The 19,373-nt window shown below is 27.3% G+C and overlaps 1 protein-coding gene and 2 non-coding genes across 3 annotated transcripts in view; 2 read left to right on the forward strand and 1 right to left on the reverse strand.

The window, feature by feature from the left end:
• LOC113556139 (limbic system-associated membrane protein-like) overlaps window positions 1–19,373 on the forward strand; it is a 524,182-nt gene that overhangs the window by 186,650 nt on the left and 318,159 nt on the right. The window lies entirely within an intron of this gene.
• Trnan-guu lies at window positions 11,318–11,391 on the reverse strand. Its single transcript has one exon. It is a non-coding gene; the product is annotated as a tRNA-Asn (tRNA).
• Trnak-uuu lies at window positions 16,159–16,231 on the forward strand. Its single transcript has one exon. It is a non-coding gene; the product is annotated as a tRNA-Lys (tRNA).

Raw genomic sequence — 19,373 nt, forward strand, 5'->3', positions numbered from 1 at the left:
AAAATAAAAAAACATGCTAATCCTGCTGAAAACATAATGAACAATATGAAAACCAGTGAATTTTAAACCTTTGTGTACACTAGTTTTGCTATTATATTTTTATATTTTAAAAAATGACTAAATATCATTATACAATACTGCAATACTGCAAAATACATGAATTATATATATATATATATATTGAAATACATATAGTTAATGCATATAATATACAAAATAAATTTATTTTGATTTTTTGCTTAATGTATAGACCCATATTTGTCGATAATATAAACGGCAATTAAAAGCGTAGAAAAAAAAAAATATAAAATACGGCTATATATTATATAATATACGTACCTATGCGTACATTTTCTGAAGATGGAGACTTGTCTGTTTGACAACAAGTACATCTTCATATAATAATATGATTAATATATCATTATAATTATTTTTTAGCTAAATTAACATATGAGGTGATTCAATAATTGACAATATATAATCTATCGCTTTTTTTTACCGTTAATGTAAGCTGCTTACTACAATTTTTCACATGTGTCAATTTTGACACAATTGAGCATATTTTGTGTTATATCCATATGTATATCTAACAAAACTATGCAAAACACAAAAAGAGAATAGAAATTGAACACCAGTCATCCATGATGGATATTATATTAGCAGTATTATCCTAGTATACAACAAATTAACAAAATATAAATGGTTCAAATAACATGTGGTTTTGATGCACTTTTTATTTTTGAAAAACGCACACCATATGCAGATCGTCCAGTGTGAAATGCCGACGCGCGCGTTCGAATCGTTTCTAGTAGTAAATTGAATTTAGTTTATACTTTTAAAATATTTCGACTCTTTTTGAGCTATTTATATTTATAGGTATCAGACCTTTTCAAAAATTTTTTTTTTTACAAATATTGATGAAAAATATTCTTCAAGATCTCATAAAAGTTATTTTTATATATGCATAAAAATATTAAAAATACATATGCACAATAATTTTTTTTGTATGCATATCTAAGTTTTGAAAGTTTAACACATGATTTATAATAATTAGTTAATATTGAAACCATAAAATCTAATCAATATATGAAGACAATTATTTTTATAGACATTTTATATTCAAATTTTGACTACATTACTTTTTAAAGACAAATAAGGATGTTAATTATTTTGTTATAATTAAAAAACATCATGCATGAGAACTTTAAACTTCTGCGTATATTATATAATAAAAATATAGCATACATTTTGCTATACGCATTGAAATTTTTGATTTCTTTTAAGATATTAAGATATTAAGTTTAAAATAAATATATTATAATGCCGAGTACAAGATAATAAATCTATTATTATTTGCTTTTGACAATTCTTAGCAGTACACGAGCAAAGTAATAACAATTCAAATGATATATTATACTAATAATTCATACTGTGTATTTACTGTGTTTAGGTATACCAATAAATAAATAAATATATATATATATAAGTATTTAAGTATTACATTATTAGAGAATCGATTAAAAAAATGGAAATTTCTACTAAAAACATTTTAAAATCATTGATATAATATTTTATTTAACGATAGACAAAAAATAATAAAAAATTTAAAAAAAAATGAATAAATAAAAAAAAAATGATTTGATTTGATTTACCTTTTTACCCTGTTTTTAATCTACTATCGTGGTGGCCGGGGGAACTGCATTAGTATTACTATCCCCCAACCATCACCAATAACGGATATTATATTACTACAATTGAGTTCTATGAACCCAAATTTGATTCAGTCTTAAATAAAAAGTTAAAATAAAATATAATGATTTTCTTTCCAATTTCACTAATAACATATGACTGTCACATCATAAATGTAAACAATTATAGTTATCAAAGTTATTAAAATATAAAATGTTAAACCGTCTATAGAACTATTAAAAACGAATTAAATACATATTATTATACAATATTTTATTGCAATTAGACTCTTATCATTAATCATATATTATTAAAATTAGACTCGATTTAACTTTTTGACAGTGGAATTCAGCAATAAATATAATTTCGAATCTAGGGCTAAACTGTAAAACTCTCATCATTACTTCACTAGAATTGATTTATCTAGACTTGCCTATTCAATCATATATTTATTTTCGTGTGTATATCATAGGTGAGATCTACCTGAAGATAAATTAGGGTTTTTCTAGATGGTTATGTACATTTATATCTTCATAATAATATATTATTATCATTTTATAAAACACAAATATACAAAATATAATTTCAAAGTTTAAAACGTATAACTTAAATTAAAAACTGTCATGCAATTTATTTTGCGATGATCAAAAAGAAGAATGTGGATAGTGTGAAAACTATATCAATTTTTTTTAATATCAGTCATCAATAAAATTTTTTCGGTAAACATTATATTTATTGTATTAATGTATTATGCTTACCTATTACTATATAATAATCAAATTATGACATATTGAAATATCCCACCAAAAATATTCCCAATACAAATGTAAAAAAAATGTGTCCATAAATATTAAAATATATCGTTGGAAAAAATAAAATTATGTTAAACACAATGATACACTAAAATGTATCGTTAAAATAAAAAAAAATGTTAATACTAAGTTAAGGAACTAGTAGTTTTTGTAAATATCCTTCATTTTCTATGTAGTAATAGAAGTTAATCAATTAGTTTATTATAATTAAAGTTAACATTAATAAATATTTACTTGGGGTTTTCAGGGGAATATTTTGGTTTTGAGATATTTTTACCGGAGTATTTTGTCATGGAACTATAATATATACCTACAGGATCAATTTTTCAAAACTCACAATTCTTATAAAATGTATAATAAATATATGTTCTTACAATGCGTCAATGCATTCTTATTTGGAACTGTAAAATTATATATTTATAATAATATCTCAGTTTCACGTATTCTGTACTTTGATAATATTATTATAATGTATCTTACTCCTGTACTTGGACATCATCGTAATAACGACGTAACATTAATTAATATTAATAATATATCCGTGACTTATAATGAAACATAAATTTGTGTAAATTAAATGCGTTTTATGTGTGCAGACTAAGTAGCATGAAAGTAATAAACAACGTGGTATAGTATAATACCGCCCAAAAAAAAAAGAAAACCGCTCGAAATTGCTTGCATAAACAGAACGCGAATTTTGACCCCAAATGGGTTCGTTAAACAGCTTTTGACTTAACGTACCGTGCCGTTTTCCACCGAACAATAGCTGGCGCCCAAAGTTTTGAATATAATGAATTTCAATTTCTTTATCTCGGCGAAAGTCACTTGTCGAAAAACGTTGCGTTTGAAGCGGGAGAAAAAAGGAGAATGTAGTAGTATACATATAAATGCCTACGTGTAGAAAACAATAATAGTTGTTAATGTATATAATATATTATATAAAAAAATACGAAAATGCCGAACGAGCATTAGCTGGTATAACACGTCTCTATGGATTGTTTTAAAATGTACGAGTCGTGTAAAGAACTATACTTTTAATGTCTTGATTAAAATTGGGTTTTTGGCACCCTAAATTCAAAAATATCATTTATAATACGCACCATAATAAAAATAAAAAGCAAAAATTCTAAATCCATATTTTTTATATAAACATACAACAATGCATAATATACTTATAGTACAATATAACATTAATCTAAAAATATTCTTCTTAATTTTAGTACCGTTAAATAACAGAAAATACAATACATTTTAATTAAACAAAATAATAAGTACATTTAGGTAAATATAATTGAATTTACGTGACAGTATTAAGTACAAATGTTTTGATAATATTAAAATAAACAAATTAAATATTACAAAGAATTTTAATTTAAGAAGCAGACTAATATTAGTAATATTATATTATTCATTATGTTTACAGTTTGCTCGTAGAATTAACCGGTTATTTAAAAGCATTTAAAATTTACTGAGTTTTAAATTTCTAAGGTCTAAAGGAAATTTAATAAAAATACAAACGTGCTAACAAATTAGTAAAAAAATTGATTAGTAGTTTTGTGTTTCTTTTTAGGAATAATAACTTTAATTATATATTGAATTAAATTGGTGTTAGATTGTACATATACTTTGTTACCTTATTTAGATTGCTTATGTTTTAGTCACCAATGAATAATTTATTACATATAGCCTACTTATATTAAAAATGTATAGTCTTATATATATACAGACTATGTAGTAGAAATATTAAACAGAAAATATTACATAAATTACATTTTTTCAACCAAAGTGTTCTATTTTATAGACAAACTAAAAATAACAGTTTTATAGCTATTACATAATACTTATAGCTTTGTTATTTGTAATTCGTATAGTAATAATTTTTGAAATATTATACTTACATTTATTTAGGTTTTTTCTGTACTTAAATTATAGAATATAAAAATTAAAAATTAAACCTTAATTTTAAAGAAAAAGATTTTGACAACGAAATGTTTAACCTTTTGGTTTTGAATTTAGCTAGTCTTGTATAATTTCAATACGTTCGAAAATTATGCGTTAAGTCTCCCATTCCTTTTGTTATGTATTTAAATGTCATTCGAAAATAGAGAGATAAAAACGCTTATCGAATCTTTTTTATTAGTTTTTCATGAATTATATACCTCTATAAATACCCAAAAACAACAATATTATAAATTATAATATAGTATAATATTATAATATATCATTATGCCCTGACGCGCGTCACACACAACCGCAGATAACGTTAGTACGTGCGTATACTTTGAGTGCACATTATTATTTTATATTTCATGTAGATTCTGAGTTTTAACTTCAGTATGACATTACGAACTTCACCGATATTATAAACAGAATACATCGCTATAAAAGGCTTAACACTATTTAACTGAGAATGTGAATGCTTAGAATTCACCGAGACTAATTCTGATCATATACATTTATTAGTTTATTACACATGAATATCTAAATCAATCATCACTCAAAACTTGTATTTAGGTACACTTTTCTTGCAAGACTCGTTGTCAATGTATTTATGTTTTTGAATTTGGAAATAAATTTAAAAACAAAGATAATTATTTATTATACAATTTATAAATTTATGATTTATTTGTGAATGTTTTATTATTATGACTTATGAATTAGGCGCAATTAGAATTTGGATATTATGTAGAAATTGGCAATGAGTGATTAAACCAATTTTTTTTTAACTAACACCCTTAACACAGTTAATACATTAATAATTTTACTAATGATTTTACTCTCTGTTTTCTAACAAAAAATACAATGTATTAAATATTTTTAATACGATTACAAAATCATTAGGTAATTATTATTGTACAATGCATAGGTGATATACTGCAGGAGGAAAGCGTGATAATCCTTTTCCTTTTACTCATTTTACTTCTCAGGGCTTAACATTTTTATATTTTTTTAAGAAAATTACGATGTAATTAAAATATTAAAAATACCGAATCCAAGTCATTTATTTTTAACAAACAATTTGTAAAAATATTAATTAAAACTAAGAAATGTTTAATGAATTTATGGTGTACCAACAAAGAAAGTTTCGTATTTTTAAACTAAAAACAAAGGTTGTATAGCCACATATATTTTTGTTATTTTACTAGTTTATGTGGGTATATTAATATTGTTTTATTATAATAAAGCAGTACTAGACAATTTAGCTGTGCGCCTGTGCAATGCTTTGAATTTAAAATTATGTATAGGTACTCTATTGTTAATATAAAAGTTACAAAACCAATAGACTGTCGACTACAAAAATGAAACAACTTTTTTTAATATAAAATGTTGATAAAAATGAACTAATTTAACTTTTGAACTGGAATATCATTTATATAAATGGTTAGGTTAAATTATTAAATAATAGCGTTTTAAATATTAAAAGTAAAATTGCTGCACAATACTTAATCATGTTTTGATTAAAATAATAAATAATTTACTGTATTATATTATATGTAATAAGTATTTGTATTTGACAATAGAAATCTTGTAATAAATTACCTCCCATTTACGTGATATTCTTTTAATTTACTTGTATAGGTACAAATTAGATAAATAGTGTATATTTGAACACCCCTTCCCCTGACCATGTTACGATTGTATAAGTCTCATAAACATCTAAAGTATAATCAATCATTTGACAATAAAATAATATTAAACGATTTAAACACTATAAACGCTATGAAATTAAAACTATGGTGATAAACAAAAAACACAGTGGTCTACACATGCATTTTTAGTAGAAGTAAATAAACAATTTTATTGGATTATTTATAGAGATGAAATCCTACGTTTCAAACGAAACAAGATTTGTATAGTATACCAACCAAGATATTAATAAATTAACGCTGCTTTCTCTATAGTCAATATTGCAAATTTAATAAAGTTTCTAAACATATATTTTTAAACATGTCTACTTTTATCAATCACATTAATTATATTCTTATTTATATAAATTAAGTTGGTTGTGTAATGTTTAAACATAACTCGTAAGTATTAACAAATACTTTTTATCAGTACTTTTATTTATCATTTTTACAATTTAAAAATAATTTGATTTATATTTTGATAGTATACAATACTAGACAAACTCCTACTAATTATTTTAATATGGTTAAAAATTAAAATATCAAGTGTGCGGAAATATGCAATAGTTACAACATAAAATAATATTATTTTCATATAAGTTGTATTATAATATAAACCATAGTTAGTCTGATCAAACATTCTTCTACTAAGTAACAAAAGAAAAAAATCATATCTCTGTAAGTATATTATTATGATCGTCGTACAGTCTGTTTGCTCTTTCAATTTGTCGTCTTTCCGTCACTTCTTGTAGTTCTATAATCTGATAAATAAATGTGCACACCGACACCACACACGCATAAACAAGTACATAGTTATACATATTAATAGTATGATATATATAAGATAAGCATTCGTCGAGCAGAAAGGTCATAGAATATTTTACGATTTTTACGTGTATAATGTACACAGGCTGTATTAATAAAACTGGTTTCAAGGTTCGAACATGTCATTAATTAATGAAAACCAACTCCAAATAGCAAATGAAAAATAAATTGTATCCATTGTCCTTGACTGTGCAGGTTTTATAGTTTCATGCGCAACTTATTATAAAACTACACTAGTTTGTGTTTGAATATGTGTTATATCAATAAGCTATTTAAAATTTTACTGCTGTAAAACTCGTGTAGCTGTACAAAATATGCATTAATATTGATATAGTGGTAACCGGTTATCGCTGTAACCATTGCTGGGGGAAGTGGGTAACATACAAGCATACTGAAGCGTATTGCGGCTTATTAGGTCATAGCTGCATGAGAAAAAATATATTTTACTCAGTATGTTTTTTATATTGCTTTTATTAAGCGTTTATATTCCGATCGAAAGTCTGTATTTTAAATCTCTAGATAAAATATAGAAATATATAAAACATGTTTAACATGATATCATCATCGTGTTATTAACTATTTCTATAAAAATATTTTATATTTTTGTGATATTTAAATTACTCATATTATACACTATACCCGAGTAGAAAATAGTTAATAATATTTGGGTTAAAATGAATGATCATTTGTCATATCTGTATAACACGTCGTGGTATTGTAAATCGACTACGCAGTTATTATAACTCATACATATATAGGTATTATGAAATCGTTAAACGCGATTGGAAATAATATTAAACACATTATTCATATTATTATTTAATAATGGACAATATATTATATTTTATAACTACATATCACTGTTTGATCTGCAAATTCACGATAAACATTAAATATGAATATAATATTAGGTTATTAAAAAGTATTCGAATATAATTGTAAATATGCAGTCGTAAAGATATTGTATGATGCTTTTGAGATAAAAACATTAATCAAATTATAAATTATATCAACTATAGATGCAGGACCCATGATAAATTTAGTAATTAAAATGTATAGTCATATAGATAGATTTATTTCGATCAATAATTACTAGTCGATTTTTCCTTTTATCTTAAAACAGTTAAAGCCTTAATACTTTCTCAAAAACTCTATACCAAACAATCATGTACCTGTAGCATACATAACAATTATTTCGCACTTCCTATTGATATCGTGCCATACGCGTTAACAGTTAAAAACGAATAATCTTTAAAGATAGTTGATATTTACGAATATAGGAATATCGATATTGACTGTTTAGGTTATATAGGTATACCGCCCAACCGACATACGTAATATACGATTGGATTATTATTAGCACGTGTCGAATGTTGACTTGCCATTAAAATGCATCAAATAGCACATAATCGATATTCTTCAGACTCATAATAAATTTATCTGACATCAATTCAGAATTTATGTGTAGATGCGGATAAATAATGATTTAATTATACGTATTAGATATTTCCAGTCCTCAATTTTTTAAGATTGTAGTTGTGCGTTGTTCATTGCTTGATTATATGAAATATTAGGCATTGAAATATATGATTTTTTTTTGTTTAGTGACTGAAAATAATCTAAGGCCGAACCTAATATTATAATAAGGTTATTCATAACTCATAAGTAACATGATTGTGTGATGGAAATCTGAGTAAAATTAATCTGACATTCATATTCGTGAATAATTTTTTTTTCCATAATTCCATTGCTTGCATAGCAATATTTTTTGTCATGCGTTTTTCCAAAAATTATATGTATCATAATGTATGTATATTAATTTAAAATCAGTCCAAAATAATTTGACCATTTTTTCCCATTAATTTTCGTCACGTTTTACTATATGAATATTTTTATAATGATACTTGTTCACAAAATATTTCTGTGGACCCAAAATACACGACTATAATTTATTTATTCTCCAAGAAACTAACGTTTCGGATTTTAAAAAAATACTTATATAATATTTTCAAAAATGTACAAGGCTTAATAATACTACAATACTTAATTTAAAAAGTATAGTAAATTAACTTTTATCGTGACCATATCAACAATGATCATTGATTTAAATGCTATTAAATCATTTAACTCTAATACTTAACAAGTAATAGTTCGTATATTGGCAGTTTAAAATTCCATAAATGTATAATTCTGTAATACTACTTGTAGTTAGAGCACTAGGAACAACATAAAAATAATATAAACGCTGTGCACATGGCAGTAGCGATAGCGTACGCAAAACTCGTTCGGTTTTTGGTAGTCGGTACCGGCTGGAGTGGCCTCGCGATGGTCGTGAAATTACGAAGAGGGGATAACTGATGCCACCGCTACCGCCGCCACTGCACCGATCTCCGGCCGTCGACACGACTCATACGAAGGTCACATTTCGATCGTCGCCGTCCGAGTGGTTCGACATAAACCACCACCGGCGTACTCTCGTAATCTCGTCCAACATTGGTGGTCAGAAAAGTTATAATAACAACAAGAATTTACCGATCACGATGCTGTTTCTTTTACCTTTCTTCTCACGAATGTACATAATTAGTTTTTTTTTTTTTTTTTTGATTCCTGGCATAAAATTTCAATTTTTAGCATACATCTAATCAGTGGTGTTCCCATTCATTTTTTTGAGAGGAGTATACTACATCATCAAATATAAATATTAAATACATTAAGAATATTTTTCTTATGGTCTATACTTCTATAGGAGTAAAGCCGGTAAAGAGCGTGTCAATAATATGGAAAAAAATTGAGATTGGAGCATACGCAGTATATTGAAAAAAAATCTTGATAGTATACGGCGTATATGTAGTATATCCTATGGGAACACCCCGGCATCTAATAATGTTATGGATGTACGTACTATGCCATAAACCACTTATCTATATAATACCTATTTAGTAGCTATACCTATTAACTATTAAATTATTTATACTGACCAGTTACTGATATTCAGAAACACTGAAGTACTAGATACTCAGCACTTGGCAGCATTGGTTATGAATTTACTTGACTACGCCACTGCTTCTGTTACCACGTCATATATTTTTATACAAATAAGTTAAATTATATATATATTTATTTTTAATTTCGAGTGAATAATTGTACACGGAAATAAAGAACAAAAATTAGTTATATTATATTCATTTTATTGTAATAATCATACCAATCATTATAAATAATAATAGAATTTATAATCGATTATAATACTAAAGTACTTGTTATGATTTTGTTTATTAAAGCAATTTATTCATTGTTAGAAAATAAAATACTAACATTTTTTTTTTTTTAATTGAATATTATTAGATTTTTAGCATTTATGTGATTTTGGTGTCAAATAAAAAATATTTTAAAACAAGTCGCTACACTCTACACGCATAATATATAAAATTGTTGATTCTATACCAATTTAATAATTAGGTAGTTTATTTACTTCAATACATTTCTATGGATTTTTAAAAACTTTTTAAGAACAGTAGATCAGAAAATTCGTATTTATAATGCTAGGCATGTGCAGACTATAGCGGAAAGATATGCGGCTGTTTATGTACTCTCAAAAGTATAAGTAGTATTGCTTTATAAATAAATAAGATAATCATTTTTAGTATAATTTAATGCCATGGTCATGGTGGGGAAACTGGGTCACGTACTCTCCTGAAGTATTTGTTTTTGGCAGTTGCGTACAGATAGGTAATCCTTATAAGTTATATGCTATATCATAAAATAATTATATAGTTATAAATGATAAATTCCAAATAATAAGTATGATGTTATAGTAAATAATCAATTTCAATTTCCAATTACATCGTTATAATATTATGTACCAAAGAAACAATAATAGTCAGAAGACCCTTTTATATTTATTAACAAATATTTATGTAGTATGCATTTATTTAATATTTAAATTTTAAAATGTGTATTGAAATGTTATTTAATAATATCATAATAATGATCGATTTCCTAATTTTTTTAGACTAAAACCTGTCGCTTTGTGAAATAATTGTAGACGATTTCATCTTAAATCTAAAACGATAATACGAACACATATAGTTAATATAATATTTGATGCTAAACATCAACAATAATAATAATAATACCAAACTTCATAAATATAATAATTACCATTACTCTAATATAATGCAAAACAAAATATTATGCATAACAATAATACATAAAATAATATTGATGCCGGTCATCGAAATAGTAAAATTAAAACTGTATATTATCTATAAGATAATGAATGCCAATCATTGGTCAACAACAATGGTGAGTGATGATATACGCGACACAATGTTTGTTGATGAAAAAAAAATGCAAAAAATCGAACGCCCCCGGGTGGGCTTGAACCACCAACCTTTCGGTTAACAGCCGAACGCGCTAGCCAATTGCGCCACGGAGGCTCCTATCGATTGGCGCCGAATCCAATATTGTTAAACATCTGGGCCGGAATTCATAAGAGCAATACTTTATAGTGAAAAGGACTTAATTTCGTTACTCGTTAGAGTTGTTTAGACTTCAGATTTAAATTTTATAATTATATAACCGTATAAAATTATTGAACCCGAAATATTTCGTAGGTAGGTACTATACTTATCGGCTATCTGGTAGTTGAACAATTATTTGTGCACATGCTTTAAAGCAAGCTGTTCCTTGTACCGAATCAAAATGATACAAAATATTACGTACCTACTCAAATATACGGTTCTATAAACAGTCAATTAATATAAATATTAAGGTGAGGCAGAAGTACTATAGTAAATAACAATAATGTCAGTGTGATAATTTGTTTTGATAACGAAAGAAATGATAGAATGGAGTTTTTGACAACGTAAAGGTAGAGATAGTCATTTTTGTCAAGCTACCTATTTTTCGAAACGAATATCTTTAAAAGTACATAATAAAGGATAGTGCCTATTTGCTACTGGCAGATTTTTCGGGCTATACCCGCAACATTTTTAAATTTTACACAGACTGTATGTTGTGAAATATTATACAATTTTTATGAATTTATACTTAATAATTGAAATAACAGAATTTATTATAACTGACCATTATCATAAAACATGTGTTTATTAAAAGTAGGTACCTGTTTGCTTACATACCTTGTATACATAAGCTGTCATCGGAAGGACTTAAGGGGACTTACCCCTCCCCCACAAGTATTTCAATACACCCCAAAAATCGAAGGTAATATAATATATTATACTTTTGAGTATATAATGGAAGTGCGGGGTCACTTTATATTGGATTATTAGGTTAGCCCACCTAAAAATTCAACTAAATTACCGTTTATGCTTCTATATGGGCTGGGAGCAGACACTTCTTTAGAGCCTTGGAGAGCATAATATAAACAAAGTCCAAATTAAAAATTCTTAGAAAGAGAAAAAACAACATTTGTAGGTACTATCTGTGATTATGGTTTAAGAGTCTACATTATCTGACAAGAATTATGAAATTATATTATTTTCAATAAACACGTATTTATAAAATAAAAATTTATTTTTAAATATAAAAATAAATATTGAAACTCCTATTTTTTTATAGATAATAACTGATAAGAAACGATGATAATAGTTCTATAGCTAAAATATTTTTTATTATTTTATCAGAGGGGAGAACAGAGACCTAATTTTTCCCTAGTTTTCGCAATGCTATACGTATGTATCACCAACTTGGTACTTTATGAATAAAAGGTTTATGAATTGTTTACTACACATTTTATTTTTTTCTCATGAGTCATGACTGTATAATTATTTTAGTACTACGATAGTACGGTATAGGAGGTAGATTAATGTACTACCTAACTAATATATTTATGTGTTCTATTAATGTATGTTTTCAACATAAAATTTCATTTTTAAATTGTCACTAATATTAGAATATAAAATCATAACTTTTATAATTTATAAACATATAATATAAAACAAACCATAGCTGATCTTACACAAAAATGGAATAATTATAAATAAAGGAGATTATTATGAAACAACTAAATACATTTAAATGATTAAAGACATAACAAAAGTCACATTTTGTATACGAAGTAGCAATAAATAATTAACTGTGCGACGGCGAGCGGCGTTCATAGTATTCGTACGATGTACATACCAAATGTACAAAAAATAAAATAAATAGTACCTATAGCTCCAAGTTATATTATTTTAAATAATAACATTATGTTTTAAGAACTATTATAGTTTTACCCACTATATATGTATATACGTATATATACTATATGCATATAATAGAACTGTAATTATATACAGTGTGTGGCTAATACCTCCTAGTACCTAATGTCTAATAGTATTTATAAATAAATACTGAAAATATTCTCGATATCACATTGATATTGATATGATAATCATTTTAATAATTGTTATCTACTCTCAAAATATCGTAAGTATTTAAGTTTGGTATATTAACTATATCGTTCCATATTATACCAGAATTATTTATCGATCATTATTCATTTCATCGGAATTTTACATATATATCAAAGTTATATTCATCAAATGTTATTCTCTCAGTCTCTCCAAAAGTCCAAAGTAATAAACAGAACTACTGCAGTACATTATCAATTTATATTAAAACATATTTTTAACTTGATGATGTGCTATTGTGGCGGCCTGTGAATACGTGTAATTTTAAAATGTATCCTTAATCTGTTCTCTTTAATAATGTTTTATAACAGTGGTTCCAAACCTTTTTCATTCTACGCCCCGCTTGTAAATTTACCAAAATCTCATTTCCCCTCCTTAAATTAGAGTTTAGGAGAATTTTTTTTGTAAGCGATACAAATAACTCATACAAAATAACTATATACCATACAATATTCTACTATTTACTTTTATTATTTTCATAATTTTAAAAATTTATTATAAATGAACTTACAAAGTAATAATATTAAGTATGTATAAGAAAATATTATTGTATATAAAAACATTGTATAATAACATAGTTATTTTCGTAATTTCATCATCACTATATTCTCCCCGAGCAGACTCTAAATCTCCCTGAGGGGGGGGGGAATTCCTCCCGGTTGGGAATCGCTGTTCTATAATATGCCGATGAAAATTATTTGCTATAGTCCAATATGTGAACTACCATCAAAGTGACGTCTAATAACCTACTATGAGTGATCTGATATATTGTAACCTATATTATTATTACATATTATATAAGTAATGAAATTCCCAACGATTGCATAAGGTTATTAATATTTGTTCTAATGTACGCCAAATAAATGTCACATAACTGCTAAAATAATATATAGGAAAACATATATTGTAGGTTGGTTGGTGTATATAGGTAGGTTGTTTACCAATCCATATGTTTAGCGCCTCTATACTCGCTCCCGCTGGTCGAACAAAATGATTCGTTGTATAATAAATAACGAATATAAACGATATGGCGAGGGTTCAGACGGACAAGGCTATTAATATTTAATATTATTATTACTATCTCACCTTATAACAATATACGTAAGTCCGGGTTTTATCAGTGGATTATTATTATTGAGTGGCCTCTACGTTGGACATAACCAATATTTTAACATATAATGATATTAGGTATATATTGTAAGTGCGTTACTATGCATAGAACACTAAGCAATCGACCGGTATAATATATATAAGAAGAGGGGACGAGTAATAATAGAAGACCTGCAAAACATTAGCAACTGCACGGCAACTACAGTTATAGCCGTTTCATTGATGTATTTAACGTATATACAATTCACGAGGGCACGCAATTATCAGCCTTGCCTATCTCCAAACTTTTAGTATAAAATCAGTAATCACTTCCGGAGAACAATGCAATGGCTTCTTCTAAATTACTTTTAGAGAAAATACAAAAGCTAAAACATTAAAAGTATAAAAAATATTTTGGAGATACTGTGGTTTGCAACACGAATTAAAATGGTTATTTTTTTTGTATTTAAAAGTGTGTTATATCGGCATGTGTGTCTAACACATGCGCAACATATAGAAAATATACTGGTTTCAATATTATTACAGCTCATGTTTTATAGTAAATATTAGAGTAAATTTACTTATTATTGAATTTTCTAAACAAAAATAATAACATTACTAAGCTTGAGCGTAATTTTTTTCCAATTTTTATTTAAAAATGGTTTGTATACATTTAAAAATATGAATTATTTTGATAGTTGTAGCCTATAACAAATTTGAATATAAAAACAATTTCTACGCTCGGGCCCAATAATAAAATTATATCCTCGACAAATTCAATAATATTTAAATCTGTTTTAATATTAACTGTTGAAAGAATCATTTATGCAAATTTGCCATTTTAAGCGTTTGTAAAATAAAGACACACTTCTTACAAAATTACATAACATTAAAATGGTATAATAGTAGAATAAGTATCAACAAATTGTAATTATAATGACCGTTCTACTTTCTAAATTATTTTAGTGGATTTTTTTATATAATTCCGTAATTATTGTACAACAAAAAAACTACATAAATGCATAGTATTATACGTTCAAGTAATGAATTAGTTCAAAAATTATAATTTTTAGATTTTATAAAATCCATGTTTTGCTTGGATTTTTGATAAAACTTATAATTATTTCTATGCAAAAAAGTAATATATGTTATTCGGATAAGTATTGTTTGATTATGTAACGATTAATAATGGCGAAAGTGACTTGTACCCCAGCATTATGCATAAATATTATAAAATTATTATTAGGACCCTTTGGATCCTACCTTCAACAAAAGTGGTGACTGGAGGGTGCATCCTAGGTAGTAGGTACCTTTGTTGTTGGCTTTTGTCACCCGCCGGGTGAAGTGGCCACACGGCATTGTCAAGCGCCGGTTGTCAGTGAATCGATCGATGACGATGCTGTGATTACTGGTACTATAGCCACTAGTATTAAGTTATTTTATCAGTTCGAATCAAATTGTTAAAATCAACATATTATTATCATTTATTCCAATAATAATATTTAAATGTAAATTATTATTTACACTCTAAATTAATTACTCATCATCTCAAATTTGTTTGGGACAATTGTGCTAAAAAATATATTATTGAAATGGTATTTTGGTTATAGGCACTTTTAATTATTTACTTATATTTATGATTCATCTATCCAACAATATTTGGCTCAAACAGGTAATATAACCATGCACCTTCCAAGAGCCCGGATAGCTCAGTCGGTAGAGCATTAGGCTTTTAACCTAAGGGTCCAGGGTTCGAGTCCCTGTCCGGGCGGTCCATTTTTTACTGGTCTTTTTCTTCATTTCCCACAAGGATGATCAACCAAATTTTTTTCTTATTTTATAGTATCTATTAGATAATCGCTTATTTTTATTTTATAGTTATAATTGATACCAATTAGTACTATAAATAAAGCGCTAGGTGAATTCTATATGGTTTAAAGACACTGATAATTTCATATTTATAATTGTTTTATTGTTAGAAAGAACTGATGGATTTTGTTCAGAATATCATTTTTAAATGTAATAATAAGTATAATTTATTTTAAAATGTTCCATTAATAATATTATGACCTGAGCATACAATAGTATGTTTAATTCTATAAGTACCATATTCGGTTTTTAATTACTTTAGTAATATTTAGTATTATTTTAGCGTATATCATTTACAATGCATCAACATTCAACAGTGGTCTCGTAGGAATTAACTCTAGGAATATTATATTATTATTGCGTGTTTAGACGTTATTATCATTACTCTAAAGGAATCATGAATAAAATTAAAATTTAGCCTCTGATCAAATTCGATAAACAGTTGTTTATTAATAAAAATAAATAACTGATATTACTATTTTTTTAGTTTCTTTTAAATTAGTAATATTGTACTTACATTCAATGATGGTACTTAGAAATATAAATCTATCTTTTTATAAAGTGTATGTTTTTTAAATAAAATTAAAATCATTACTTTTAATTTAAAAATATTTCTCAAAATAAATACGATTTTATTGAATTTTTTCCCAATATAATTAGCATAACAATATTTTTCGACACATTAATTGATTTTACATTATCAACCTTTATAAGATTTGAATAGTATTTTACTTATAATACAATGATTTCATTAAATAGTTTAGATAATATAATATAACTATTAAATATGTTTAACTACAAAAATTAATTCGATTATAAATGTTAAACTGTGAAAAGTTTAAATTCAAAATATAATACAGTAGATTCACGATAACTCGAACCTCAATTACTTGAAAATCTGGATAACTCAACATTTTTTTTTATTCCACTACAAATATAAATTATATATAAATTAATATAAATTCGAGTTACGTAGATATCTCGAAGTAAATTTTAACCTCCCTTCAACTTCGAGTTATCGCGACGACTGTGATATTGTATATTTTGGATAAAAATAATTGAAAAACGAATCATTACATTAATTGACTATTTTTATAAAATTAATTATTAGCTTTATTCTCTGCAAACAAAAGTGGTAAATTATAAAAATGATATGGAGTATTGGAATTACATCAAAAGTTACAAAAATATAATTTTTCGTATACTCGTATTATTATTTCGTCCATATATATATCAAAATAATACTTCATTAGTTTATCAGATTTATCCACAGAAATGGTTTTTGAAAATGTACAGAATTTTTTTAACTCATTATATTTTCAAAATAGTAAAGATTATCATGTTTTGCTTCAATTTGTAAAATAATATTATTATTTCCCCGATGAAATTATTTAAAACTAACCATGTTCCACTTTAAATTCTCATATTTTATATTTTTAAAAGAAAAAAAAATTAAACATTATTTTGTCGTTCATACACGGGACATAGTATCCCTTCCTGTGTACATGGTCCGTCTTAAATATATGCCATTAACATTTGCAGCAATCGTGCTTTTATCGTGGCCAAAAATTACGTTACCACATTTAGTTTGCATTATAAATAATAAATAATAATAATACGAATAGTGTTCAGCTATGAAGAAAAAACATAAACAATGCAAGATTATAAAATAGTTATATATTAAAATTTAAAATCCTATTTAGGTGTGACATTTTATTTTTTAGACCATGGAAATAGTTTATTTGCTAGGGACTTGCTATCTGACGGAGATTTTGTCTGCTTATCACATCCAGTGGCCGGAGGTTTCGGTGGCGATCCACATCCACCAGACGGAGGTTTCGGTGATGACCCACAACCACCTGATGAGGGTTTTGGTGGCGATCCACAACCACCTGAGGGAGGTTTAGGTTGTGACCCGCAACCGCCGGATGGAGGTTTTGGTGGTGATCCACATACACCAGACGGTGGTTTTGGTATCACACAATAATTAGATGAGAGTTTCGGTGGTGACTCGCAACCATGAAACGAGGTTTTCGGTGGTGGCGCACAACAACCAGATTGAGGTTTCGGTGGTGATCCGCAACCACCAGATGGAGGTTTAGGTGGTGACCCGCAACCACCAGACGGAGGTTTCGGTGGCGATCCACAACCACCAGACGGAGGTTTAGGTGGTGACCCGCAACCACCAGACGGAGGTTTCGGTGGCGATCCACAACCACCTGACGCGGGTTTTGGTGGCGATCCACAGCCACCTGAGGGAGGTTTAGGTGGTGACCCGCAACCGCCAGATGGAGGTTTCGGTGGTGATCCACAGCCACCTGTGGGGGGTTTTGGTGGCGACCCGCAACCACCGGATGGAGGTTTCGGTGGCGATCCACAGCCACCTGAGGGAGGTTTAGGTGGTGACCCGCAACCGCCGGATGGAGGTTTTGGTGGTGATCCACAGCCCCCGGACGGAGGTTTCGGCAGTGATGCGCAATCAATAGCTGAAGGATTTGGAAGCGGAAATCCGATGTTCTTTAAGTGGCTTGGTGAACCACAACGCATTGATGAATTCCCGATATTATTACCATATGTCCTGATGGGCACAGTATATGCGGTTGGCGTCTGCTGTAATATAATCCGCGATGTAAAGTAAAGTGACTTTAGCAAAGTTCTTGCGTGTTGCATGATGAGTGTATTGTTGACACGACTTCGGCGACTTAGGTTGAGTGTTTTCCGTGCGTAGTGACAAAATAAAATCCAGCTGGTTAAAAATGTATTAATTTTAGAAAAATTACTGTTGTATCGTTATACTGAAAATATTAACTATGTTTCAATATTTGTGTGTTTATATCATACACTGATCTTATGATTTTGTATTCAGCCAACTATTCTATGTTTTACAACAAAACTAGAAAATAAAATAATTCGTAAACAATTTGGAATTTCATAGAAATACATTGAGTATGCCTACGTAGGTGCAACGTGAATCTTTACATTTTAAAAATAATATAAAACATACACAGTATCAAAATAATATTCTCAACATTTTTAAACGTATA

The sequence above is a fragment of the Rhopalosiphum maidis genome, chromosome 3 (genome assembly GCF_003676215.2).
Source record: "Rhopalosiphum maidis isolate BTI-1 chromosome 3, ASM367621v3, whole genome shotgun sequence".
NCBI classification, from domain to species: domain Eukaryota; kingdom Metazoa; phylum Arthropoda; class Insecta; order Hemiptera; family Aphididae; genus Rhopalosiphum; species Rhopalosiphum maidis.